Source organism: Mesoplodon mirus (genome assembly GCF_964341445.2).
Source record: "Mesoplodon mirus genome assembly, chromosome: 19".
Lineage (NCBI taxonomy): Eukaryota > Metazoa > Chordata > Mammalia > Artiodactyla > Ziphiidae > Mesoplodon > Mesoplodon mirus.
In genome coordinates, this window is record NC_138995.1 from 37,722,909 (window position 1) to 37,749,613 (window position 26,705).

Genomic DNA, 26,705 nt, shown 5'->3' on the forward strand with positions numbered 1-26,705 from the left:
CCCCGGACCTGACTGGGAATGCGTCCAGACTCAGTATTCACTGCATGAGTGAGGGACCAGGCTTAGAGAGTTTTAGGATCTGAGCAGGCTTAGAGAAAAGGAAAGGAGCAAAGGAAGATTCTAGAAGAAGAGGGAGGAAGGGGGGTGGTGGGTTGGGCTCAAGAGTGAAGCTTCCTTACAGGTCAGGAGGTGAGGAAGAGAGGGGTGTGAAGGCAGAAGAAAGATGTTTGTGCAGTTGGGAAGGAGTTCAGGAGGCCAGTGCAAAGCTGCTTGGAGACAGGAGGGGGTGGCAGGAGGTGGGGGGCGGGAGCGGGGGAGGCCGGTGGTATTGCCAGCTGTTGGGAGGGCGAGAGCTTTGGCCGTCCTGCCCCAGCTGGGAGAGGCAGCCGCCTTTTATCTTTTCCAGGACAAGGTCTTAAGAGCACGAGGTGGTCCTTAGTGTGGGGGAAGGAGGGCTCAGGTCCTTTGGGGAACCTGCTCGGAGGCCTCCGACCTTTCCCCCAGAGAAACGCATGCTTGACTCTACATCGCAACCTTTGGCGGAGGATTTCAGGGGTGTTGTGGATCCAGTTAGGAGCTTTCCACAGCTCATGACCGTAGCAAGAATAATAATAACAGCCCACACGGCCATGGGCACCAGTCTAGGGCCCTCACAAGTCCTGACTCAGTTACTCACGTTAGGACCTTAGGAGGTAGGTGCAGTGAGCATCCCCATTTTACAGATGAGGAAACTGAGGCACTGGGCGGTTAAGTGACTTGCCCAGAGTCACACATCTGCTAAAGGGTATACTGGGGATCCCCCACCCCACCCTGGGGGTCGCAGTCTGGCCCCAAAGCCCAGGCTTTTAGCCATAAAGCCTCACTGTTTGCTTGTTACAGGGACCAGGACTGAAAGCCCACAGTCAGGAAGTTGCCTTTGCCCCGCCCCCCTCCACTCCGCTTTTTGCCCTGGGATCCAGCTTGGGTCTCAGCTTAGCCAGTGGAGGCCCCGGCTCAGCAGGGTGCCGTCCCACCCTCCTCTTTCCCTTTTTACCCTCGGTGGCGTCTTCATTAACATAACTGTGGCGCCCCCAGCTTCCTCGGATGTGTTTGTGAGTTTGTGAGGGAACCCCGGTGGGTGACTGACAGGGAGACCTGCAAGGAAGGGGTCAGGACCCCGGAGGCAGATCTGGCCTGGAGGCAGCTGCGGGACTCGGAGCAGGGGCCCACCACCTCTCGCAGCCTCAGTTTCCCCATCAGCGAGGGGGGGGGCCTGATGCCTTCCTCTCGGAGGTTTCATAGATGACGTCACATGTCAACAGATGTGCTGCAAATTTATGGCAGTAAGCAGCTTCCGAGGTGTGTCAACATTCAGAATATTTCAGACCACAGCGCAGGCTGCAGTGAGGTGGAACAGCCCTCAGCCAGGCAGGGCAGCTCCCCTTCCCCAAATAGGCTAAAGATTTCTGCAGCAAATACTATTCCTGCTGCTAATATATCTGTGGCTGTTCTACACTAAGAAGGATACATAAGGATAGTCATTGCAGGTTAGCTTTTGCCCCACAGTGAGTAAAGGGGAAAACAAAGGGATGGTTTTTAGAGATTTTTGGAGGTTGGAATTGCAGATATGGGGTTGTAGATCGAGATGATCTGGGACATGGTGGGATGTCTGTGGCGTTTCATTGAGATAAGGTACCACCACCTGGCACTTAATAAGCCCGTTGTAAGTGCTGGCTGCTATTATTATCACTGACCAGCCTTTAGTCTGTACCTACTAAGTCTGTGCAGACAGATTGGGCTGTGTTGCAGATCAACAGTTTCTCAAACTTGAACGTGCACACGAATCCCTTGGGGAGCCTGTTCAAATGCGGGGTCTGATTCAGCGGGTCTGTGGCAGGCGTGAGACTCTGCATTTCTAGCAGGCTCCCAGGGGACACTGAGGCCGCTCCTTTGAGTAGCAAGGGGTAGAGTGGTTTCCGGACGATTTCCGAGTTGCTTCAAGGGCCCTGCACTGGATGCGGAGGCTAAGATCAGATTCCTTAACTCTTTGGGGTTTGCCAGTTTGAGGGCAGATCTGTATGAATTAATTCGACACGGAAAAAAGTCATATATAACACTATGAAAGTCTTTTCACTGTCCCCTTGTCCTGCCCTCTCCAGAGGAGCCCTATGTGAGGAGTTTGGGTGCATTCTTTCTACCCCTCTATTCTGTGCATACATTTTTTTCCTCTTGCTCACACGTACCATATGAATTATTCTACAGCTTGCTTTTTAACTTGAACAAGTGTCTTAGAATTATTTCCATGGCAGCAATCTAGAGCTCCACTCTTTTTTTTTTAATTGAAGTATAGTTGATTTACAATGTTGTGTTAATTTCTGCTGTACAGCAAAGTGATTCAGTTATACATATATATTTACATTCTTTTTCATAGTCTTTTCCATTGTGGTTTATTACAGAATATTGAATACAGTTCCTTGTGCTATACAGTAGGACCTTGTTTTTTTTTTAAATATTTAATTAATTAATTAATTAATTAATTTTTGGCTTTGTCGGGTCTTAGTTGTGGCACATGAGCTCTTCACTGTGGTGCATGGGCCTCTCTCTCCAGTTGTGGCACGTGGGCTCCAGAGCACGTGGGCTCAGTAGTTGCCGCGCACGCGGGCTTAGGTGTGGTGTGCGGGCTTAGTTGCCCCAAGGCATGTGGGATCCTAGCTCCCTGACCAGGGATCGAACCCACGTCCTCTGCACTGGACAGCAGATTCTTAACCACTGGACCACTAGGGATGTTCCCAAGAGCTTGTTTTTTTTGTTGTTGTTGTTTTTGTTTGTTTGTTCATTTGTTTTTTAAGTTTTTTTTGTGTGTGTGGCTGCACTGTGCCGCACGTGGGATCTTAGTTCCCCAACCCGGGATCAAACCCACGTCCCCTGCATTGGAAGCACAGAGTCTTAACCACTGGACTGCCAGGGAAGTCCCAGGACCTTGTTGTTTATCCATTCTGTATATAATAGTTTGCATCTGCTAATCCCAAACTCCCAATTCGTCCGTCCCCCACCCCTCCCCCCAGAACCCGTTCTTTTAGCAAACTAAAGGAGGAGGAGTATTCCATAATTTATTTAACCTCTACTCTATGGATTTTTTTTTTTTTGGTTCGAACTTTGACTGTGAGCCTATATATGTCTTTATATTTAAAGTGTGCTTACATTTAAAGTGTGTCTCTTGCAGACAGCAAATAGTCTATGTCCTTTTGATGATTGGAATGTCGAGACCAGTGCTGTCCAGTAAGAAAACCCTAGCCACTTATACGTTACTTAAAATTTTCTAGTAGCCACAGGAGAAAGAAATAGGGAAAATTAATGTGAATATATTTTATGCAACCTGTTATATACAGAATACTATTATTTCAACACGTAATCAGTCTAGAAGTCACTAATGAGATATTTTACAGTCTTTTTTATTGTGGTAAAATGCACGTGACCTAAAATTTCCCATTTTCACCATTCTTAAGTGCACAATTCAGTGGCATTATGTATATTTGCAATGTTGTGTAACCGTCACCACTCTCCATTTCCAGAACTTGTTCATCCTTCCATACAGAAACTCTGTGCCCCTTAAACAATAATTCCCCATCCCCCTCTCCCACCACCTACTGGTAACCTCCATTCTACTTTCTTTCTCTATGAATTTGACCACTTCTTCCTCATATAAGTGGAATCATACAGTATTTATCCTTCTGTGTCTGGCTTATTTCACTTACCGTAATGTCTTCAAGGATAGTCATCACATTCGTAGCATCTATCAGAATTTCCTTCCTTTTTAAGGCCGAATACTATTCCATTGTCTGAATAGCCCACACCGTGTTTATCCATCCAATAATAGACAGACACTTGGGTTATTTCCACCTTTTGGATATTGTGAATAGTGCTGCTATAAACATTGGCATACAAGAATCTGAGTCTGCCTTCAGTGCTTTTGGATATACACCTAGGAATGGAGTCGCTTGGTCATCTGGTAATTCTCTTTTTAACTTTTGTTTGTTTGTTTGTTTTGCGGTACACGGGCCTCTCACTGTTGTGGCCTCTCCGGTTGCGGAGCACAGGCTCCGGACGCGCAGGCCCAGCGGCCATGGCTCACGGGCCCAGCCGCCCCGCGGCATGTGGGATCTTCCCGGACCGGGACACAAACCCGTGTCTCCTGCATTGGCAGGCGGCTCTCAACCACTGCGCCACCAGGGAAGCCCTGTTTTTAACTTTTTGAGGAATCACTGTTGTCCACGGTGGCTGCACCATTTCACATTCCCACGAGTAATGCACAAGGGTTCCGATTTCTCCACATCCTCGCCAACACGTGTTTTCCGCCTTCCATCCCGCACTGAGTTTTTGAAATCCAGTGTGTATTTTCCACTCAGAACATCTTATTGGACTAGCTCCGTTCCCAGGGCTGGGCAGTCACATGAGGCCTCTCTGAGTGGACGGTGCAGGGTTAGACCGTTCGTATTTGCCCTCATTACTGATGTGGCTGCATTGAAATCTTCTATCTTACTGTTCATTTTTGGTTTATCTCTGGTGTTCTTTGTTCCTTATTCTCTCGTTTCCTGCCTCCTTTAGATTAATTGAGTAATTTGGCCTTCCATCTTATCTCCATTAGGAGCTGATTCATGCTACCTCTTTACTACTCTGGAGTTTCCATTCTGCGTCTTTGACCAGGACCTGGGCTCTGCTCCTGAGTGAGATGGGAGCCATGGCAGGCTTTTGAGCAGGGGAGTGACCCGACCTGGCATTTTTGTATCCACATCTGCAGTTGCTTGTGCAGGAGCGTTTCTACTGGCCAGATTCCTGGAAGAGGACTTGCTAAGGCCAAGGGAAGCGTGTGCTGAGGTTTGAGGAGGCCCTGGCAAATGGCATTCCAGAAAGGCCTCACTGTTCTCATCCCTTGCAAAGAGCAGCCAGAATTTACCGAGTGACTGCTTGGTGCCAGGCCCTAGAGATGCTGGCGAGAATCAGCCCAAGTCCTGCTACTTAAATAACTCTTGGTCCTGGAAACGCAGGGCAGTCTCTGGAGTGGCCTCTGAGCTCAAAGGAAGGTGAAGCTTTCAGAGGAACCAAAAAAGGAGAGGCCAGAGGCTATTCTAGGTGGCAGAAGGAGGCCTGGCACAGCCCTGGTGTGAGCTCTGGCTGGACCAAGAAGTGGAGTGTATTGGCCTGGAGAGACTGCGTGTGTGGGCCCCCCATCCATGTGGGACATAGCGAGGTACAGCTAAGGAGTAAAATAATAGCACCTCCCCCTTGGGGCTTGTCTGGGAGGGTTCAGCAGGAAGCAGACAGCACACGGTTGTTGTTTGGCTAACTTATCCCCCCTGGGAGGGGATCAGTATCGGACGGGGCGGCCTGACCTAGGGACAGGCATGATCCATGCTTTGGACATGTTTAGGCCCTGTGGCAGATAGACTTGGACTTGGAGCCCCAGCTGTCTCCTTCTTCAGGCCAGCTGCGCCAGGCCTCTATTAAAAGAGGATACATAACAGTAGAAGCTGCTTCTCAGGAGAGTGATGAGGGTCAGGCAATGAGACGGTCACCACATGGAGCGCAGGGGCCTCCTGGACCAGAGTAGGGTTCCATGAAGGTTAGCCACTATTATTATTATTGCTGCTGCTGCTGTTGTCATTGTTGTTGATTTAAGGCTTACAGGCGACAGCCAGATCCTTCCAGACCTGCCCCCCCAGGACTGAGACCCCTGGAGAAATGAGGTCGGTTGCTCAGGGTCAGGAAATCGCAGAGCAGGGATTTGAAGCCAGGTGTGTCTGACCTGAGCTCAGGGGCTCCCTGCTTCCAGGCCTTGGGGGAGCCTTGGGCTTAGCACAAAGACTCTTCCCTTCTTAGATCAACCAGCGAGCAAGGCGTGCTATCACAGTGACACCACCTCCATCAGTGATGATGAGGGCAGCTCGCCCGCTGTGACTCAACAGGCAGCAGGACCTGACCCGAAGCCAAGCTATTCGTAGTCTGTCTTTGCTCTCCATGTGAATATTCATACATTTGGCTGCAGAAATATTAGTGTTTGATTACTGGGTGGCGTCTCAGAGCTGGTTGTGGGTGTTCCGCCATAGACAGCTGCGCATCCCAGCACCTGGCAAAGTCTGGAAAAGAATCTGCTTTTCGGAAAGCATCTCCCCTCAAAGGTTTCGAATAAAGGCTCTTGGACCCCTTAGAATATATATTCTGTCTCGCGCTTGCCCACCCCCCAGGGTGCGTGTTGCCTGTACTGTTTGGCGACGTTGGATGGTGTTTACTATTCAGATTCCGCGCTCCTTGCTAGACGATGCGGAACAAGCAGCCGCATCGGGCCTTCATGGGCTCCAAAGGCGAGGAAGCCGGGTGGGTGGTAGGAGTGGGCAGGGAGGTTTCTGGAAGCCTGTTCCCTGAAAGCTGGGAGCCTGGAGGCTGTGTTGCGCTGTGACTGGTGATGAGGGAGGAAGGGGGAACGTGATGATGGGCCAGACTGGGGCCTGCCCTGTGACAGGATGCTCCTGCGCAGCTGGACACTGTGTCAAGGGAACCAAGAGAGAAGCCAGGCCCTAGAAATGGGCAGGAGTGGAATTAAGGGCAGATTTTATTCACTTTTGTCTCCAGCCCGTCCCGCTCTGCCGAGCCCTCCACTGGGTTGTCTCAGAGGCACCTCAAACTTAACACATCGGACCCCTCACCCCCACCCCCCAAGCAAACAAACAAAAGTAAAGCCTGCCCCCTCCAGTTTGTCACCATCTCGGTTCATCCTCCCAGTGGCCTGGGTCAGGTACTTTGGCATCATCCTTGACTCTTTTTTTTCCTCTCTCTTTTTAAATTTTATTGACTTATTTATTTATGGGTGCTGCTCAGCTTGCGGGATCTTAGTTCCCCAACCTGGGATCAGACCCAGGCTGCAGCAGTGAAAACGCCAAGTCCTAAGCACTGGACCGCCAGGGAACTCCCGATTTTAATTTTTCTTATTGTGATAAACAACGCATGACATAAAACTTACCATCTTAAGCCCTGTTTAGTCACATTGCTGTGTGGATGCCCCTTATCCTTCTGTCTTCTGCACCCCGTCAGTCCAGCAGTGTAGCCTGTGAGCTCTGCTTGTGGAAGATCTCCACCGTCTGGCCTGTCTCCCCACCCCGGCTGCGCCCACCCCGGTCCAGCCACCATCACCTCCTGCCTGGACCATCTCAGTCTCCTCCTCCTGGGGCTCCCTCCATCCCCTGCCCCCCACCGGCTATTTCCCTCACTCAGCCAACCAGACCCTGTTGTAACCTGAGTCAGCTCAGGGCCCTTCTCTGCTCAGAGCCCTCCCGTGCTCGCCCAAGAACTCCGCTCACCAATGCACTAACCACTGGGTGAGTGTAAGTGTTAAAAAAAAAAAAACAAACACACTGGATTTCAAAGACTTCGAAGGAAGGGGGAAAAAGTCAGTTCCCCATTAATACTATTTTTATGTTGATGACACGTTGAAATGATCGTGTTTGTATATATCATATTACATAAAATGTATTCTTGAAATTAACATACGTTAAATTCACCTCTTCTTTCCACTAGAAAATTTAGAATGACATATGTGGCTTGCATTGCCTTTCTGGGGGGCAGCAGTGGTTTAGAAGGCACCTCCCCTATTGGGCTGTCGGAGGGGTGAATGAATGAACATACGTAAAGCTTTGAGGACAGTGCCTGATACGTCTAATGCAACATGTTAGCTGTTGCTTTTTTTTTTAAATAGATATTTAACTGCTAGGATTTTTTTTATTATTTTTTTATTTTATTCATTTATTTTTGGCTGTGTTGGGTCTTTGTTGCTGCGTGTGGGCTTTCTCTAGTTGCAGCGAGCGGGGGCCACTCTTTGTTGCGGTGCACAGGCTTCTCATTGCGGTGGCTTCTGTTGTGGAGCACGGGCTCTAGGCGCACGGGCTTCGGTAGTTGCGGCACACGGGCTCAGTAGTTGTGTCTTACGGGCTCTAGAGCACAGGCTCAGTAGTTGTGGCACACGGGCTTAGTTGCTCCGCGGCATGTGGGATCTTGCTGGACCAGGGCTCAAACCCGTGTCCCCTGCATTGGCAGGCGGATTCTTAACCACTGCGCCACTAGGGAAGTCCTGTTATTGCTTTTTAATTGTGGGAAAATGTGCATACCATAATAACATTGACCATTTTCACCATTTTTAAGTGTCCAGTTCAGTGGCACTAAGTACGTTTATGGTGTTGTGCAGCCATCATCTGTATCCACTTCCAGAACTTTTTCGTCATTCCAAACAGAAACTCAGTACCCATGGAACAATAACTCCCTGTTCTCCCCTCCCACCAGCCCCTCGTAACCTCTCATCTACTTTCTGTTTCCATGAATTTGCCTATTTTATGCACCTCATTTAAAAATTTTTAAAATTTTTTTAATCTTTTGGCTGCACCCTGCGGCATGTGGGATCTTAGCTTCCCGGCCAGGGATGGAACCCGTGCCCCCTGCAGTGGAAGCACAGAGTCTTATCCACTGGACCGCCAGGGAGGTCCCGTATGGTCTCATGTAAATGGAATCATACCATATTTGTCCTTTTGAGTCTGAGTTATTTCACTTAGCATAATGTTGCCAAGGTTCATTGCTAATGTAGCATGTATCAGAATTTCATTCCTTTCCAAGACTGAATAATACATCCAGTGTGTGGCTGTACCGCATTTTGTTTCTACACCCCTCAGGTGATGGGCACGTGGGTCGTTTCTGCCTTTTAACTGATATTATTTTTAGTTCATGATCTGACCCCTGGCTTTCTATCTATCTATCTAACCTCATCTCCCACTAACTACTCTCCCCCTTACTCACTCCGCTTCAGCCTCACTGGCCTCCTTCCTTGACTCAGACACGTATCCACCTCAGGGCCTTTGCACTTGCTATTCCTCTGCTCCATGATTCCCTCCCTCCCCTCCTCAATCAAGCCTGCCTTTATTACTCTAGTTAAAATTACAAATACCTTGTCCTTCCTTTTCGTTGCTTTTCCTCCACAGCACTTAGCAACTTCTGACATAATATTTGTTTTACATTTATATTGATTTTACATGTCCTAATCTTTTATAACATTTGTATTTTAAATATGATAGATAATTCTATACATGACATATATTCTAATATCTATTAAATATTTATTCAATAAATAAAAGCTAAATACATGTAAATTAAATATTTGTAAATACTTAGTATAATCTGTTATATTGTTCTTTCTTTGTTTCCCTCCTTACTCTCCTCAAAAATGTAAGCTCCACGTGAACAGGGATCTTTGTTTTGTTCACAGCCATCCCTCCAGCTTCTAGCACAGAGCCTGGCACGCAGCACATATCCCAAGCCTTAATTGCTGAATGGCTGGATATTTCGTGAATGAGGAACCCGGGAGGATGTGAATGAGCCAAAAGAAAGTGTGTTAATCGGGGAGAGGAGAGGAAGTTGGGAAGAGCAGCAAAAGGGCCCCGAGGCTTAAAAGCTGGTGTGATCAGGCCCTGGGTGAGTGTGAGGGACACTAGGGAACAGGCCGGCAGAAGAGACACAGTGCGTGCTTTGGGGGTGGTGGAGGTCTGAGCTTTGCCCGAAATGTGGTTCCCTCATTTGCTGGGTAACCTTGAGTCAGTGACTTGTCCTCTCTGGGCCTCATTGCCTCATCTGTAAAAGGGGAGAAGAGCAGCTGTTCGTTCATGAATGCGACATGAACATACATATTTCCTGCATTCCTGCCATGTGCCGGGCACTGTGGTAGATGAGGCAGGCAGCGTCCTCACCCTCATTGATCTATTCCAGGCCCCCACCTCCAGGGTCATGTAGAATTAAGCACTGTGGTGGCCTGTGGTGAACCGCAGTTCCTGTCGTCAGGTTAGCTGTAGGCTTCAGCTTTCCTCATCGGTAAGGTAGGGATAGAGGTACCCACCGTGCGTGGTTGTCATGGAAGCCCGGTACCCCGTGTATGGTAATGGCGATTTCTAAATGGGGGCTTTGTTATTGGTGTGGTCTTGGGCTCAAGATGCAACTTGGATCCTTCATCATTGAGCTTATGTTTCTTTTCTTTTCTTTTTTTTTCTGGACCACGCCACGCAGCTTGCGGGATTTTAGTTCCCCGACCAGGGATTGAACCTGGGCCCCCCCAGGCAGTGAAAGCGCTGAGTCCTAACCACTGGACCGCCAGGGAATTCCCATGGAGCTTATGTTTCTTTTCAAAATATGAACTTGGCGTGGCTTAGAACACATTTTGTGGATGCTAAATCTCTGGCCTTGGACGTGACCCTGATGCTTCACTAGGCTTTTCTGAGTTGGGCACACCTGTTGTACTGTGAGGCGTCCAGAGACTCAGTTTCCTCTCCTCTCCTCTCTGGAACTTCAGCAAAAGATTCTGCGTTCAGCAGGCTGCTGAGTTAACCAACCTTCGTTTGGGGGGTGTGTAAGTTAGCACAGGTCATGCTAGCTGCTGTAACAAATAAGCCCTTTCTTCTGAGTGGCTTCAGTGTACTAAATGGCTTCCAAGCATTTTTCTCACACGTGTTATAGACCAGTGAGGGTGTTTCTGGTGGGGCAGCCTCATGTGAACTCATTGAGAGAACCAGACTTCTTCCCTAGAGTGTCTTTGCCCTCCCTAAGTCTGTGGAGTCCACTTTAGATGAAGAAGTGTGGAGGGATGTCTTTTGTGCCAGGCCTGGAAAGTAGGAATGTGAATGTCACTTCCAAGTACATTCTGTTGGCCAGAATTCAGTCATGTGACCACACCCAGCTACAAGGGATGCTGGGAAATGTAGTCCAGGGAAAGAAAATGGTTGGGAGAAACATAGAGCAGTCTTCACCATAGTGGGTGTGTATTTGTAGATGCCCTGGGTGGCCAGTGGAATGAGTGGGAAGGTCTCAGATCTATGGGAGGAGGCATCTGGATTAGCTGTTTTCCTGACCTTTGGACCTGCAGTCTCTGATAAGACATATATATTTCACACCATGATCCAGGAGAGATACACACACACACACACACACACCTGAAACAAAGTTTTGTGGAATACTTAGCTAAACCACCTTTGAGTCATTCAATCTGTTTTTTCAATTTTACTCTGTTCTTTTTCCTTCATTTGTTTCAGTGATGGTTGAGACTCACTATACTGATTTCATCACTGCTCAATTTTTCCAACTCACAATTTGAAAAGCGCTGAAAATGAAAGTAGAAATGTGAGGAACCCTATGGGCAACTTCTACGCTCCTGAGAGCGTACCACCTCAGTTCCCCATGTGTCCCAAGCCCAGTTCCAGAAGCGTGTTGGAGGCATTGGGGCAACTCTGGAAGGTTAGAACACTTAGGACAAAATCTACTGGCTTCCCGTGCTTACTGCCCCCCCGACCCCCCCGCCCCAGCTACTTCTCTGATGTCCTTCCCAGCGCCCTCCCCCCACCTCACAGTGATCTAGTTGTTCTTGGTGCCTGTCAGGCACATTCCTGCCTTGGGGCCTTTGCACTCACTGTTCCCTCAGCCTGGGATGCTTTTCCCGCATCTATTTGCATGGCTCCCTTCATTTCAGTCTCTGCTTCAGTGTCACATGTATTGACCACCCTGTTTTAAAACTAAAGCCTCCCCTTCCCCATCATGCCTGCTTTTTGAGCTCCTTCTGGCCACTTGCCACTAGCCAATATCACGTCGTAGATGACTTTGTTTACCAATTTATGGTTTGCTTCTTCCAGGAGAATTTAGCTCTATGAGGGGTCTCCCAGGGCCTGGGGCATAGTGGGTGTTCACTGAATATTTGTTGAGTGAATGAATGCACATGTTTTGGTTTTGTGGTTTTTTCTCCCTGCCCAGTGGGAAAGCAGCTTCCGCTCATCAGCATTTTGGGAAGGTGAATTGTCCACCAGGTGTTGTAAGAGAGGGTCTGGGTGGGGGTCGGGTGGGAGGGAGAGAACCGAGCTGGGAAAGCTGTTCCCAGGAATTCTGTGGAATCAATAGCTTGGTTGCTTGACGTGAGAACATATGTCTATAGATTATTATTTCATAAAAGAATCGCTTAGAAAAAAAAAAAAAGAATCGCTTAGGAACTGTGTGGGTTTTTCTGTCCCCCCTGCTGAAATAACAGTGCGAAATCTCACCTCCTAACCAACTTAATCTCCCAAGGCACCGCAGAGCGTGGCGGGGCAGAGGGGGGGTTCCCTCAGGTCCCTCTGGCCTGACTTGCTATGTGTGTGTGTGTTTTCACTTTTTGTTGAAGTCTAAAGGTTTCTATGTTTGCTTGGTTCTGTGTTTTGAAGTATAAAGGTATTTCTGCCTCCGAAATCAGCACTTGTCACACTTAGAAAATTCTACAAACCCAGCACATTTCACATGCCTCTGTGGTTTCTGTGTTTTCTTGCCCATTTTTGGCTTTGGTGGGGTTGGGGGGCGGGGTGTGGTGGATGGAATGAGAGGCTAAAGCTTCACACTCACCTCTCACACGTGGCGCCCCCATCCCAGGGCCAGTAGTGGGTACAGAGGGAAGTGACCCAGGGCCGTGCTGGGGGTGTCCCACCTGGGTCATGGAGGGCACCCAGGAAATTCATCCAGGGCTGGAGGCGGGGGTCCCGGCGCTGCCCCATGCGTTTGAGGGGCTGGGGCCGTGCTGAGGGAACATGTTCTGGGAGGATGTGCAGCCTGGTAAGTACAGGTTGGGAGTCATGGTCCAGGTGGGGGTGGGGGTGGGGATGGGCCATGTGACCAGTTCCTTCCTCCCTCCCTCCCTCCCTCTCTCCCTCCCTCCCTTCCTCCCTTCCTTCCGTTTTTGCTTGCTTAAAATTTTGAGCAGCTTTACTGAGATATAATTCACATACCATAAAATTCCCCCATTTAAAGCATACAGTTCAGTGGTTTTCTGGTACATCCGCAGAGTTGTGCAGCCATCCCCACAATCTAGTTCCAGGACATTTTCATCCCCCCAAATGGAAACCCCGTCTCCTTAACAGTTGCTCCCCATTCCCCCTTCCATCCAGCCCCTGGCAACCCCTAACCTGCTTTCTGTCTCATGAATTTGCCTGTTGTGGACATTTTCTATAAATAGAACCCTACACTATGCGGCCTTTTGGGTCTGGCTTTCATGCAGTGTGTTTTCAAGGTTCATCCATGTTGTAGCATGTGTCAGAGCTTCATTCCTTTTTTTCTTTCTTTTTAAACATTGAGATATTTGCATGCCATTAATTTCTCCCCTTTAAGCGTACAACTCAGTGGGTTTTAGTACATTTACAGAGTTGTGCAACCATCCTCACAATCTAGTTCTAGAACAATTTCACTCAAAAGGAAACCCTGTATATTTTCCTCTAATCCCTGGCAACCATTAATTTACTTTGTCTTTGGGGATTTGCCTTTTCTGAACATTCGTACAAATGGAATCGTGCAAGATGTGGTCTTTTGCGTCTGGCTGCTTTCATTTCATGTATTGTTTCCAAGGTTCATCCATGTTGTAGCATGGATCAGTGCTTCATTCCTTTTCATGGCTGAATAATATTCTGTTGTACAAATGTACCGCATCTGGTTTATCCGCTTGTCAATTGGTGGACATTTGGGTTGTTTCCACTTTTTGTCAACTATGAATAAAGCTACTTGGTGGCTATTTCTTCAGTTGAGGTGGAAGATGGCATTTCCAGCCACCCCCTGCCCAGGCCTGTTCTTCCTTTGTGTGCTTACAGGTACACAGGCTTCCCTTTCCCTCTCTCCCTCCCCGCCTCCCCTTCCTCTTTTCCTTTCTCTTCCTAGTCTTCCTGTTCTTCTTGTGTTGTATCTCCTCCTCCCCCGGCCTCAGCCCAGGGCTTAGGAGTCTGGAAATCTTTTCCAGGGAGCCCTGGGCAGTCCCACAGGGCGGTTCTGCTCTCCCAGCAGGAACGCCTCAGCCCTGCCTGGCCTCCCACCCCTGGGAGGGAACAGAGGGGACAACCTGATCCTTCTAATCCAGCCCCAGGGGAGATGTGTGGGGACAGGGCCACATGTAGGAAACAGCTTTTCTTTGGGGCTTAAAAAAATTTTTTTTTCTTTTTTTTAAATAGGAACAACGCACCCAAGTAGAAAACTCGAATAATATCAGAGATTTCTAGTCAAGAGTCTCCCTCCCTCTCCCACCTCCCAGCTATCTGTACCCATATCCTCTTCCCAGAGGTAAATGGTTATTGTTTGGGGGCCTCTTTTCAAACAGACATTCTGTGCATGTGTAAGCATCTCTCCCTCTCTCTCTCTCTCTCTCTCTCTCTCTCTCTCTCTCCTTCCCCCTCCTTCCCTCCCTCCGTCTCTCTTCATGCCCCACCTCCCCCCATTTTTTAAGGCACTAATGACAAGTTATTCTAACACTGTTCTGCCCTTTGCCTTTAGCTTTTAATGATATATCCTGGAGGTTCTAACTTGTCAAGTTCTGTGTCTTTCTCAGCTGCATGGTATTTATTCCATTGGAGGGCCCTAGCTTGCTGAAGCAGTCCCCATCTGCTGGACACTTAGGTTAGTTCTAGGCTATCACAAACAAGACTACAGTGAGGTACCGTGTGTACCACTGTTGATTTGCATGAATGCAAGCAATGTGCGTACCGTGTAAGTTAAAAGCCCAGAGGTGGAATTGCTGGGGCAAAGGGTGTGCAGAAGAAAATAAAATTTATTAATGAAAAATTCCAACTGTATACAAAATTAGAGAGAACTGCATAATGAACCCTCCTTACTTATCCCCAGGTTCCATAGATGGAGATCTGGCCACACTTGCTTGTATCGATATCTTTTTTGTTGCCGTTGAAGTATCAATATTTTAAAGCAAATCCCAGATCTCCTGTCATTTTAATTCTACAAACTCAAGTGTGTATTTAAAAAGCAAAACTAAGCATTTTCTTACATAGCCACAATGACATTGTCAAACCTAGTAAAAATTACGGTCAATTGGTATCATCAAGGGATGTGCTTTTTTTAATTACTTTTTTTTATGGAGATGTAATTCACATGCCATAAAATTCACTGTTTGAAAGTATACAGTTCAGTGGTTTTTAGTATATTTACAAGGTTGTACAACCATCACCGTTATCTGATTCTAGAATATTTTCATCACCCTCAAAAGAAATCCCATTTCCATGAGAAATCTCCTCATTTCCCCCAGCCCTCCTTCCCCACTACAAGCCCGTGATCACCATTAATCTACTTTCTGTTTCCATAGATTTGCCTGTCTGGACATTTCACATGAATGGAATCATCCAGTATGTGTGTGGCCTTTTGTACTTGGCATCTTTCACTGAGTATAATGTTTTCAAGGTTCGTCCATGTCGTAGCATGGATCAGTGCTTCATTCTTTTTCCTGGCTGATTAATGTTCTATTATATGAATATACCAGGTTTTATTTATCCATTGATAGACATTTGGGTTGTTGCCACTTTTTTGTCTCTTGTGAATACGCTGGTATGGGCATTTGTGCACAAGTCTTTGTGTGGATGTATGTTAATTCTCTTGGGTCTATACCTAGGAGTGGAATTCCTGGGTTAAATGATAATTCTGTGTTCAGGTATTGAGGTACTGCCAGACCTTTTCCCCCAGCGGCTGCACCAGTTTACTTTCCCACCAGTAATGCATGAGGATTCCAATATCTCTTTTCTAACATAACCATCCTACTGGGTGTGAGGTGGTATCCCATTATGTTTTGTTTTTAAAATTTTTTAAATGTATTTTTGGCTGCATTGGGTCTTTGTCGCTGCGCATGGGCTTTCTCTAGTTGCGGTGAGCGGGGGCTACTCTTCGTCGCGGTGCGCAGTCTTCTCACTGCGGTGGCTTCTCTTATTGCGGAGCACGGGCTCTAGGTACGTGGGCTTCAGTAGTTGTGGCACGTGGGCTCTAGAGTGCAAACTCAGTAGTCGTGGCGCACAGGCTCAGTAGCTCCGCGGTATGTGGGATCTTCCTGGACCAGGGCTCGAGCCCGTGTCCCCTGCATTGGCAGGTGGATTCTTAACCAGTGCGCCACCAGGGAAACCCCCCATTATGGTTTTGACTTGCATTTCTCTAATGGCTAATGATGTTGAACATCTTTAAATGGGGTGGGGGTGTGCATCTAAATTCTCATCTCTGTTTCCACTTGGCGGATGGGACCACTGGTTTTCACTGGCTTGTCTTTAATTTTCCCCGAAACACTCTCCTTCCCTCTTCCCTGCCTGTTTTCTCTGCCCCTGCTTTCTCTGTCTTGACTGAGTAGTCTTTGTGTACAGAGACCGCCAGTCCTTCTTGCTGCCTGTCATTCAGGGGAGGAAATCTGGGCTTCATGGTAGTCTGGGCTCATGCCCTTCTCTGGGGCAGCGTGCAGTGTGCAGTGTAGGTAGTTGGTGGTGTCAGCCTGCCCAGTGGGGACCCAAGCTCCACCCCTTCCTTGCTGTGTGACTTGGGGCCAGTGCCTTTGCCTCTCTGAGCTTCAGATCCTTGAGGTTAGTGGTGAAGCCCATTTCTTTCCATCTTCCCTTGTGCTTTCTCCTTCTTTCCTTGACTAGATACTTATTGGGCATTTTGCAATTCACATCCCCAAATGGGAGTAGCATGTATCCCTTAGCTCACTTATTCAGCAGTTATTTACTAAGTGCCTATTGTGTGCCAGGCACTATTCTAGGAGGGAGGATATAGCATGAACAAGACAAAAATCCCCGCTGTCTGGGGACTGGCTGGCTGGTGGGGGAGACCCATGATAGGACTCATCAGAAGGTACTGAATGCAGTGGAGCAAAAGGGAAAGTGGGTGGAGAGGGCTGGTGGTGCGAGTGGTCATTTTAACCTGCCCTCGCTGAAAATGTGACATTTGAGCAAAGACCTGAAGAAGGTGAGCTGGAAGCCCCGTAGCTATCTGCAGGAAGGGTGTTCCTGACAGAGAACAGCAAGTGCAAAGGTCCTGAGGCAGGGAAGTGAAGATACTTGCCCCAATTCACAGCTGGTAACTTGTGGAGCCACAGTTTGAACCAGGCAGTCTGGAGTTGGAGCCTGTTTTTGTTTTTGTTTTGTAATGAACTTCATTAAGATATAATTTATATTTAATGTGATACATCCATTTAAAAATGTTTTTAATTTAATTTTTCAAATTGAAGTGTAGTTGATTTACCATGTTTCAGGTGTACAGCAAAGTGATTCAGTTGTACATATGTATATTCTTTTATTTATTTATTCATTCATTCATTCATTTGTTTATTTATTTTTGGCCGCATTGGGTCTTTGTTGCTGCGCGCGGGCTTCTCATTGTGGTGACTTCTCTTGTTGCGGGGCACAGGCTCTAGGCGCGCGGGCTTCAGTAGTTGTGGCTCACTGGCTTCAGTAGTTGTGCCTCGTGGGCTCTAGACCACAGGTTCAGAAGTTGTGCCACACAGGCTTAGTTGCTTCGTGGCATGTGGGATCTTCCCAGACCAGGGCTCGACCTGTGTCCCCTGCATTGGCAGGCGGATTCTTCACCACTGCGCCACCAGGGAAGCCCCATATATATATATTCTTTTTCAGATTCTTTTCCATTATAGATTCTTACAAGATACTGAGCGTAGTTCCCTGTGCTATACGGTAGGTCCTTCTTGTGTATCTATTTTATATATAGTAGTGTGTATCTGTTAATCCCAAATTCCTAATTTATCCCTCCCCCCAAGTGATGCATCCATTTTAAGGGTACTTATTGGTTGCATTTTGACAAATCAGTACTATTGTGTAACCGCCTTCCCAGTCAAGGCACAGAACATTTTCTAGCGTTTGATGTAAGTAGAATCACACAGCCTGTATTCTTTGGTGTCTGGCTCCTGCCACCCAGCACAGTGATTTTGAGGTTCATCTATGTTGCACATCTTAGTGGTACGTTCCTTTTTGTTTGTTGCTGTGCAGTAATTCCATTGTGCAGATATAATACATTGCGATGTGTTTATCCTTTCGGCTGTGGGTGCACCTTTGGGCTGTTGCCAGTGTTTGGCCATCACACATGAAGCTGCTGTGAACATTCGGGTACTAATCATTGTGTGACATATGCCATCCTTTCTCTTGGGTAGAGACCTAGGCGTGGAATGGCTGGGTTGGATGAGGATACGTTTAACTTTATTAGAAACTGTCAAGCCATTTTCCAAAGTGCCCGGAACATTTAACATCACCCCCAGCCGTGCATAAGAGTTCCAGTTGCTCCACATCCTCACCACCACTTGCTGTTATCAGTCTTATAAATTTTCAGATGGGTATGTAGTGGTGTCACTATGGTCTTAATTGAAATTTCCCTCCTGACTAAAGATGTCGAATATCTCATTGGCTTATGCGCCATTTGTAGGTCTCCTTTCGCTCATTTTTAAATTGGGTTGTTGGTCTTCTTATTGTGTTGTAGTATTTCTGAATATATGTCCTGGTCTGATATATGTGTTGTGAACATTTTCTCACAACATGTGAGTCCATTCTTGTTATTTGCAGTAGGTGTGTTCTGTAAAGTTGACAAAGTCACTACACTGGGGTCTTTTCAGAGATCCTGCTGGCTTTCCAAGTGGCGGGCAGCTAACTGAGGCCCCCCAGCTGATGTGCCGCTGTGGTGACTCCCCCCACCAGCCTACATCCCAATTCAGATACCTCTCAAGACCACCCTGTCTCTTCTGCAAGCACCCAGGCATCCCCGTTCCCACCTTATGCCTCCTCTGGTGCTTCTCTTTAAATGGCTTTATGGGATGTAATTCGTATACCCTCCATTTCACCAGTGGCTCTTCGTATATTCACAGAGTTGTACGACCATCACCACAATCAATTTTTGAACATTTTCATTCCCCCCCAAAAGAAACTGGGAACAGTCCCCTGCCAGGTGGCCCTGGACAGACAGGCAAGGGAGAAGAAAGTTGAGGAGGCCCATGTCGCTGGAGCTGAGTGGAAAAAGGAGGGAGGGCAGGGAATGGGGGCAGTGGGAGCAGGGCCAGTTCCTATGTGGCCTGGTGGGCCTCAGTGAGGAGTTTGCTTTGACTCCGAGTGAAACAAGAACTCTGCTCGGATTCAGGGCAGAGGAGGGACAGGAGGTGACTCAGGATCAAACCAGATCTCTAGACTGGGAGTGGGGGTGGGGAGACTGTTGAGGAGGCCGCTGAAGAAATTCAGGCATAATGTGGGTTCGGGAAATATTTATTGATTTTTGAATTGAAGGAAGGAATGATTTCAGCAAAGCAGTAGGAGGCATTTGCTGAAGCAAATGCACAGGGGAGAGGGCTGGAAGGTCTGTCCCAGCCACACCCCAAAAGCAGTCTCTCATGCTTCTGCCCCCTAGAACCAGCAGGGTATCGGGAGGACCCAGCCACTTAACAACCAAAAGCCCGGCTTCCAGGCAGACCTACTCTGTGACCTGGGGCATGCTCGGGGGGTGTTGCCTCAATTTTCATTCTGTAAAATGGGAATAATCAGGTGCCTGGGTGTGGTCAGTACATGTTTGCTAGTTTTCTTTTTTTTTTAATTTTGAAATAGAGGGTTCATACAGAAGAGTAGAAAACGTGTCTTCCGCCTAGCAATGATCAACTAACGCTCTCACAGTTACTTTGTTTTTAAATAGCTTTATTGAGCTTCAGTTCACGTATCATACAATTCAGCCATTTAAAATGTACGACTCTGGTTTATGGTACATTCGCAGAGATGTGTAACCATCACCATTTCAATTTAAAACATTTTCATCACCCCCAAAATAAACACTGTGCCCCTGAGCCATCACCCACCCCCGCCACTCCCATCCATCCCAGGCCTGGCAACCACTGATGTACTTTCTGTCTCTATGGATTTGTCTATTCTGGGCATTTCATATAAAGAGAATCATATAATATGTGGTCTTTTGTGCCTGGCTTCTTTCACTTGGCATGATGGTTTCTCTGTTCATCCATGCTGTAGCATGTGTCAGTGCTTCATTCCTTTTCGTGGCTGAGTAATATTCCGTTGTGTGGATGGACCACATTTTGTTTCTCCATCCATCAGTTAATGGGCATTTGGATTGCTTTTACCTTTTGGCCATTATGAATAATGCTGCTGTGAACATTTGTGTACATGTTTTTCAGTGCATACATATTTTCATGTTTCCTGGGTAATGTACCCAGGAGTGGAATTGCTGGGTCATAGGGTAACTCTGTTTAACCCTTCGAGGAGCTGCCAGACTGTTTCCCACGCGATCACACCATGTTACATTCTACCAGTAGTAGATGAGGAAGACAGTTATTCTTTTGTATTCTTCTGTCTTCTCCCCCTTTGGGGGAACTTGTTGTTGAATTACAACATGGAGAAAAGAGCACACATCATAAATGTCCAGTTGGATGAATTTTTTGCACATTGGCCACACCCATGTAACTGGCTCCCAGATTTAAAAACAAAACACACAAAAAACGCCCAGAACATGACCTCCTGCCAAAAGATGCCCCAACCCTTTCTGGCCCCTCCATCTGCCCCCCACCCCTCCGACCCCCAGGGAACCGCCATCCTGATTCTAACTCCATAGTTAAAAGTGGGTGTGTACTTTACACATGAAACCGTACAGTGGTGTTTTCTTTCACTCAACACGATGTTGGTGTGATGATTCCATGTTGTACATACCAGTAGTTTGTTCCTTTTTCGTTGCTGTGTAGTATTCCATTATGTGATGGACCGCAGCGTATTCGTGCATTCTTCCGTTGATGGACATCTGGGTTGTTTCCAGTTCAAGGGTGCTGTGAACATTCTAGAATGTTCTACATCTGCCCCATTATTCATAAGGGTGGACTTAGAGTAGCCGCAGGCTCTGTGTGATGCCAGGTAGAAATTGTCTGTAGACTCCCCTCCCTTCTTGACGGAGGTGTGCCCCCCCATCGCATGTTCTAGAACCCTCCTTTCTGAGTGAGGGCTGAAAGCCATCATGGCAGTCCCTGCTGCTGTTGTTGGTTCTTTAGCTCTTGCTCTGTGGACTTGAGAGATGTTCTCTTCCACAGCACCTGTGAACGAGCCATCCACGATGTCGGTGGGGATGCGGGTGTTGTCTGGGCATCCTGTCCCTGTGGAGGGTTCCTAACCAGCTTGACAGGGTTCATCCGGGTGGTGTCTGTACACATTCTGCACACTTGCCTGGAGTTTTTATTGTCTTCCATATTGGGGTGGCTCCTGGCATTTGGGGCAGGAGCCACTGGTGTAGACTGATTGGCTTAATTTGCCTCCTGGGTTGGTGTGCAGGGTGGGGCGGGTGGGTAAGTCCTGTGGAGCATCCCCCCACTGTCCTGGGAAGATGCGCCCACCTCCTCTCTCTCTCCGAGTCTGTCTCTGAGACGTTCTCTATGGCATCGGCCCCATCAGCACCTCTGCTCAGTTCTCCCTTCTCTGAGCAGCTTTCTGTGGTGGGGCCCAATTCCACCCCTCCCCCACCTGTGACCTTTCACCTCCTCTCCCATCTGCCCCTGACAGGTTCCCTCTGGGCCCCTGGGCCTTGCTCTCATCCCAGTGGCCGGTCCCCCACTGTGAGCCCTGCCCGATGGTTCCCTGGTCAGCCTGTGATGTGCCCCCCCTGCCCACCACGCCCACCCCCAAACCTGGTCACACACCTACTCTGTTCAGAAGCAGCTGTGACCACGGAGAACGGTCCCCCTTGTCATTCAGTCCATGTTTACACAGAGGGAACAAAACAGACCGAAACCTGGGCTCACCCGCTCCTCCTTGCAGAGCCAGGCAATAGATAAGACAAATCAGAGTCACACGTGAGCTAGTAATCGGAGCTTTGAAGTAAAGCAAAGCAGGAGAGGGAGGTGGAAGTGCTGGGTGAGGGGGTGGGGATCACGACTGCCAACAGAATCAGGTTGAGCCTCACCGATCTGGTGCCAAGGTCCTGAGGCAGGTGTGTGCCTGGTGCATTGGAGGAATGTGGAGCAGGCTGGTGTGGGTGGAGGGGAGTGAAGGAGGGAGAGAGGGTGAGAGGTGAGGGCAGAGGTGGGATGGGGGCAGATGGTCACAGTAAGAACTTGGACTTTGATTCAGAGTGAGGCAGGAGCCATGGGAGAGCTCCGAGCAGAGGAGGGACGTGTGAGCGGACTTGCATTCTAACATGATCCCTTTGGTCACCATGTGGGGATGAGATTGTAGGAGAACCAGGGCAGAATCAGGGGGACAGAGGGGACAGAACCTGGTTGATGTTTGTCACAGCGAAAAACCAACATCACTATGAACCCAACTCCAGAATTGATTCAGATTTCCTTAGTTTCCCCCTAATGTCCTTTTTCTGTTCCAGGACTCCACCCAGCACACCACATTACACTGCGTCCTCATGTCTCCTTAGACCTCTCTTGGCTGTGACAGTTTCTCAGACTTTCCTTACTGCTGATGACCTCGACATTTTGGGGCACAACTGGCCAGGGATTTTGGAGAATGTGCCTCTCTCGGGATTAGTCTGATGTCTTTCTCGTGATTCGATAAGGGGTTAGGGGGTTTGGGAGGAAGACCACAGAGATAAAGTGCCCTTCCCATCTTATCACATCAAAGGTACATACTATGCCCTTGACTTATCATGGCTGATGTTGACCTTGATCGCCTGGCGGAGGCCATAATACTTGTGATTCTACACTCGTGGCAGTAAAAATGGTAAGCATGTGCCTAATGCATATCTATTTACATGCATCCATTCGTTTTAATCCTCACAACCCTCTGAGGTGGGCACTACTTTTAATCCCATTTTATAGAGAAAGAAACTATAGGGAAAGGGAGACTGAAGTGACTCGCCTGAGGTCACACATCAATTAAGTGGCATTTGAACCCAGAAGGTCTGGCTCCAAAGTCCAGGCCTTAACCGTCACCTGTTTTTTATAAACTGTATACGTACATGACTCCACTTTGGTACATTATAAAAAAATACATAAAAAGTAGATTAAAAACAGGTGAGGAAGATTTTTAAAAATCAAACATTTTACATAGCATTATATTTATCAATAGTCATTACTAATGATAAAACCTAAAGGCTCTATTTTGAATGATGTTCTTGATAATTAAAGTTTCAGTCAGCTTTTTGCCAGTTCTGTTGAAAACATCACTGATTTTCCTTTTTTTTTTTTTTCTTTTTTCTTTATTTTTGGCTGCGTTGGGTCTTCGTTGCTGCGCAGGCTTTCTCTAGTTGCGGCGAGCGGGGGCTACTCTTCCTTGCAGTGCGCGGGCTTCTCATTGCAGTGGCTTCTCTTGCTGCGGAGCACGGGCTCTAGGCACACGGGCTTCAGTGGTTGTGGCACGTGGGCTCAGTAGTTGCGGCTCGCAGGCTCTAGAGCGCAGGCTCAGTAGTTGTGGCACACAGGCTTAGTTGCTCCGTGGCATGTGGGATCTTCCCAGACCAGGGCTCAAACCCGAGTCCCCTGCATTGGCAGGCGGATTCTTAACCACTGCGCCACCAGGGAAGTCCCTGACTTTACTTTTTAATGTGGCTTAAAAAGAGCTTACAATAGGAACAGCTTACAATAGGAATGGGACCATCGTCTTTATTTTCTGCTTACATTAACTGTGTTTTCTTTCTTTGAGATAACATTCACATAGCATAAAAATTAACCATTTTGAGGGGGAAGGGATAAATTAGGAGTTTGGGATTAACAGATACACACTACTATATATAAAAGAGATAAACAACAAGGACCTACTTTGTAGCACAGGGAACTATACTCAATATTTTGTAATAACCTATAAGGGAAAAAGCAACTGAAAAATTATATGTATATATATATATATATATATATATCTGAATCACTTTGCTGTACACCTGCAACTAACACAACATTGTAAATCAACTATACTTCAATTTTAAAAAGTTAACCATTTTAAAGTGCACAGTTCAGTGGCTTTTAGTACGCTAATAATGTTATGCAACCATCACCTCTATCTAGTTTCCTGCCAACCCACCTATCTAGGATAATTTCGTTTGCCCAAAAGGAAACCCTATACCCATTAAGCAGTTTCTCTTTGTTTCTCCTCCCCCCAGCCCCTGGCAACCACTAATTTGCTTTCTGTCTCTATGGATTTACCTTTTCTGGACATTTCTTAGAAATGGCATCATACGATATGTGACCTTTTGTGTCTGTAGATTATGATTTGTAACGTTTTGGTTTCTTTGTTAGTACTTTCTTATGCCTTCTGTCTCTTCTTGTGAAGATAGTTTCATTAAAAGTTGATAACGTGATATATAAGTGAAGTTACTCGAGAATGTATTGTCAAGCAAAGGGACATCACGGTCTCTGCTTTGGGGACCTTGTACCCTTCTGAGGCACCTTGCTGCCTGGACTATCCATCACCTTCTGCCCAGCATCAATGCATATATTGATTACCCGTCCAGCTGAATATGTTTTATCTCCGAGATTAGGGAATAAATAGAAATTGACATTTTACCAATGGAAAAGAACAGAGAGCCCAGGATGAGAGCCAGGCAAGATATGGACATGTGGTCTGAGGCCAAAGTGGCCAGTGGTCACATTGATGGGGAAGGGAGAGACTTAATACACCAAGCTGGGGACCAAAAACCAGTCATTCATTTGGAAAGAGATGAAATGGGATCCCTACCTTACACCATATAGCCCCAGATGGTTTAAGGATTCAAAGTCAGATGTAAACTGCCAATCTCAGTTTAGACTTTGGGGAAAGGCCAGATTCTGAAACAAGACACACAAAGAGCTGCTGGGTGAGGAGATTTGAAGGCCTTGCATATCTCAGCTATTTTTCTCTGTCTCTGAGGCTCTGAGCAGCAGCCCTCCCTGCTTTGTCCTGGGTGGGAGGCCAACCCCTCTCCTAATAACATAATTAGTAGCTTTGGGACCATCAGAATACCTTAGCGAGAAATGGCCTTAGCTGGAGCAGCTGCTTGATCAACCAGGAGAGCTGGTGTAAGGGTGCGTGTGCACTTCACATCCTGCCTGGCTGCCCACTTTTAGCTGCTCTGCCCTGCTGTCCGGCTCAAATTCCAGCGGGCCCTTGACTCTGCTCTTTCCCCTACACCTCCTACCTCCTGGTCAATCCGTCTGCAGGCCCTATTGCTTTGCCATCAAATCCAGACTCCAACCACTTTTCGCCTCTTCCCCTGCCACCATTGCCACCTCTCTGGGCTCCCTGCTCCCATCCTTGCCTCGTGCAATTCTTTCTCCACTCAGCAGCCGGAGGGATCCTGTGAAAACCCAAGTCAGGTCACGTCCCTGGACTCACCCAGAATAAAAGCCCGAGTCCTCACCACGGCCCACCAGGCCCTCTGTGGCTGACCCTGATCGTCTCCTCAACCCCGCTTCACCTCCTTGCTGTTGCTCAAGCAACCCCAGCATGTTTCTGCCACAGGACCTTTGCATCTGCTGTTCCTTCTTCCTGGACCACCCTTCCCTGGGTGTCTGAATCACTCCTTCCCTTACCTCCTGCACATCAACTCAGACTCCCCTTTCTCTATGAGGCCGCCCCAACCACTTTCACTAAAAATGCACCCGCAGCCCTCCCCGCCCCCTCCCCACAGCACCTTTCTCCCGCCTTCTTGCTTTCCTCCTCTCGGCACCATGTCTCTGTTCTCTGTTTGTCATCTGACTCCTGCCCTAGAACGTCACCAGGAAGAGTAGGGATGTCTGTTGTCCTTGCCGCTGTCTCCCCAGCACTGTTTTGTTGAGTGGGGCAGTGGAGAGTCCTGGGAAGGGGAAACCACGTGACCTCAAATCAAATGGACCTCTTTGGCCCGAGTGGGGAGCTGAGTTTAGAAGGGACCCGAGAGGAAGCTGGAGGCCGGTTAGCCACTCCCCTGCAGCCCTCCAGACGGTGAGCACAGACAGGGTTAGACGGACGTTGCTGCTTGTAAGTAAGCCCTGGAGGAGGGTGGGGGGGCATTTGTTAAGAAACAGGATGAAGTGTGACATCTTGAAACCAGGACCACAAACCCATGGCTGGCTCAGGACCTGCCCACCCAGCTCCCTGGCCCTCGTGGGGTAGACCTCAGGCTCCCACTTCTCAGGACTCCCCAGTGGTTCTGCCTCAAGCATCATGTGAGAGAAATCGGGCCATGATTAGGGAAGGCTCCTGACAAGTTCAGGAAGAAAAGAATTTCTGCCGGGGAAGGGTAGAGGGAAGGGAGGTCGTGCCAGCAGATGCCCAGTTTCCCAGCATTTTCATGGACACTGGAGTTGAGGCAGTGGGGAGTCCTGGAAGGCTGTCCAAGGATTTGGTGTCCCGAAGTCTGGGTTCAAATCCCAGTTCTTCCTTTTACCACTGAATAGCTTTTTAGTTTGTGTGCATTCGGCTGCAAGTAACAGTTTACGCTGATGAGTGATGGTGGAAACTGTCCTCTTATTTTTTTTAACACATTTTTTAAAATGTACTTTTTGGGGAATTCCCTGGTGGTCCAGTGGTTAGGACTTGGAGCCTTCACTGCTGTGGCCCGTGTTCAATCCCTGGTCAGGGAACAAAGATCCCACAAGCCTCGGGGCATGGCCAAAAAAAAACCCCCCAAAACAAAAAACAAATTATAAAAAACCAAAAGCTATTTTTGAAACATTTGCAGCGGAGTGTCTCCGTCCCATCTTTGTCCCATCTGCTGGGTCCCCCTCCTAGTTCATAAGTGGGTTTAGTGCTGTAGAGATCCTTCTGGAAGTTCTTTAGACCTAGAAAGCCATTTAGGATATATAGTCTTTTTTTTTTAAGTAGATGTATAGTTGATTTACTAGAATATATATTCTTGTATCTCCTCCCTACTGTCTTTAAGCAGATGGTAACGTTTTATACACTCTTCTGCATTTTACTTTCGCACAGAACAATAGTCGTGGAGAACTTTCTCTG

At 47.8% G+C, this 26,705-nt stretch overlaps 1 protein-coding gene and 1 pseudogene across 19 annotated transcripts in view; one reads left to right on the forward strand and one right to left on the reverse strand.

Annotated features, from left to right (window-relative positions):
- LOC309795684 (zinc finger protein 541-like) overlaps positions 1-26,705 on the reverse strand; it is a 141,490-nt pseudogene that overhangs the window by 70,884 nt on the left and 43,901 nt on the right. The gene's annotated exons all lie outside the window — the stretch shown is intronic.
- The window catches only part of LOC309795681 (BRD4-interacting chromatin-remodeling complex-associated protein-like), a 66,453-nt gene that overhangs the window by 12,761 nt on the left and 26,987 nt on the right, over positions 1-26,705 (forward strand). Inside the window, exon 1 of one of the 18 annotated variants that reach the window (XR_014292326.1) lies at positions 9,308-9,486. The exons of 16 other annotated variants lie outside the window; for them this stretch is intronic. The gene's annotated coding sequence lies outside the window, so the exon portion shown is untranslated. Of the gene's footprint in view, positions 1-9,307; positions 9,487-10,010; positions 11,293-26,705 lie in introns of those variants that run through there. One more of the 18 variants, XR_014292327.1, reaches the window with a different exon arrangement.